Genomic DNA, 2,107 nt, shown 5'->3' on the forward strand with positions numbered 1-2,107 from the left:
AAAATAGAAGTCTAAATGTTCATTTTTTTCTCTCAAAATTTTGAGCAATGATAAGTAGGTTGAGAATTACTCCTATCTGCAGGGACTAGTTAAGGAAAACAAGTTCATAACACACAATTCATTGGTAATTTCGTGGAGGATCTACTTAGCGATTTTGAATATGAAGTAAATATTCCTTATTTAATCTATTGAAATGCAAACTAGGATGTGGGTAGAATTTGGTTTTATGATCCAAGAGATTGTGATAAGGTTGGAAAGATTTTTTCCAGGTTGAAGAGGATTGTTTGTTTCTATTTTGCATGGGTGCAGGCAGGTTAGATCTCAACCCTTTATAAAAAATTTCTATTTATGCATGAAAAGACAAGGATTCAATATTATGAGAAAAAAAATGTGAGAACAAAGATTTTCCAAGTATTGGTCAATATAAATATATCAAGTGTATGAAGTGTCTTGCATCCCATATGGTTCATGTGATAAATTTACAGCTTTGCTTAATCTTATCCATCTCCATGCTCATTGTTGATTTTATTTCAATTACCCATTGAATATAATTTAATCATTTATTAAAATAAGTGTTCATTGATAGCTATCGGTCAGGATAATAAGTGGTTGCATGCATTATCACATGCTAGGCCATCTTAAGATATATTTTTATTGTTTCTAACTTTCTAGTTTGAAACTTATGTTGCATTCCATTCTTCAATAGTACATGTCCAATTCAACTTCTCGCTTGTTGGCATTAATTGAAAGTTTTATGAACTTCACCAAGAGCAATGAGCCACACAATGTCATATCTATGGGCCCAAGTTTTACACTGTAATCTTGTTATATTTTCAAAATATTGACAAACTATTTGTATTAACTTATCAACCCCTTATACCAACCATCAAATATATTACAATGTCTAATGATAGTGGGTCCTGATTATTCATGCCTAATGATTTTATTTCTTCCAGACTGCCACAAGATACAATGGAGGCTAGCAGGGTAGGTAAATTTAACCCAATAATACATAATTAGCTATTCCATTAATACCCATAATCTAATATGCATGATGGAGTAGTACGAGACCCATAAAAAATCCTAATTGAACCAATGCATTCACTGCTCTAGCAAACTTCTTAGAAGAACTTAGTACATCCTTTGAAATTATTTATCTACTAAAGGATCCTAGGCCAAATCTATGGAGGGCATATGTCAAATAGGTCATCTTAGATATCGGGAAATGGTGGTGGTTGTTGTTGTCATCTTAGATATCTAGCAACTATGGTGGTTATTGTTTTGAATCTTGTGATCTCAGTATTCTCAAATGTAGACTCTGATCCTTTGCAAGATTTTTGTGTGACAGACCTCAAATCCACCAATACCTAGACTGTGTATCTCAATGGATTGATCTATAAGGACCCTGATAATGTCACTATTGATGACTTTGTCTATGAAGGAATAAAGATTCCAGGAAATGCATCTGCTACTAGATTTGTTGGGACCTCTGTGACTGCCCTGTGATTTGCAGGGCTCAACACTCTAGGCATGTCTCTCATTAGGGTAGATCTTGAATATGGTGTTGTGAATGTCCCCCACTTGCATCCCAAAACTAGAGGCATTTCCCAAAAGACTTGTGCACTTTCACATGAGTGTGGTAAGTAGTCCTATTACTATTGTGGGGACCTTAAACAACTAGAATCTTGGAACATAGAGGCTCCCATTCACTTTGTCTAGATCAGGGATCAATTATGAGATTCTGAAAAAGGATTTCCATCTCAGGAAAAAGGAAGTGAAGTCCTTGAAAGCCAAGTTTGGCCCTAATGTCTAGATGGTATCTCAAAAATTGTTTTTCTTGTTCAAGAGGTAACTATGTTAAAAAGAATGTGTGAATCTTAGCAGATCCTGCATATTGTAGCTAGTTATTTGTGATCTATTGGGGCAGTTTCATAGTTTTCTTTATTTTCTACAATAGCCAAGCTTAAGTGTTTTTATTTCACTTGCCCACCATGAGAGCTTTTTAGCAGCAGGTATGTCACTGCCCTATAGTCTTGTTTTAGTATCAAGTGTATGCGTAAAGAAGCTATATTGCTTTATTGGATGAGTTTAGTTGTGCCATAAATTT

General features: G+C 34.6%; 1 pseudogene; it reads left to right on the forward strand.

The window, feature by feature from the left end:
* Nucleotides 1–972: 972 nt before the first annotated feature.
* On the forward strand, nucleotides 973–1,813 carry LOC149166621 (germin-like protein subfamily 3 member 2; annotated as a pseudogene).
* Nucleotides 1,814–2,107: the final 294 nt, after the last annotated feature.

Source organism: Pinus tabuliformis, chromosome 5_1 (genome assembly GCF_031772625.1).
Source record: "Pinus tabuliformis cultivar Carrire ecotype Pingquan chromosome 5_1, CPIR1, whole genome shotgun sequence".
NCBI lineage: Eukaryota > Viridiplantae > Streptophyta > Pinopsida > Pinales > Pinaceae > Pinus > Pinus tabuliformis.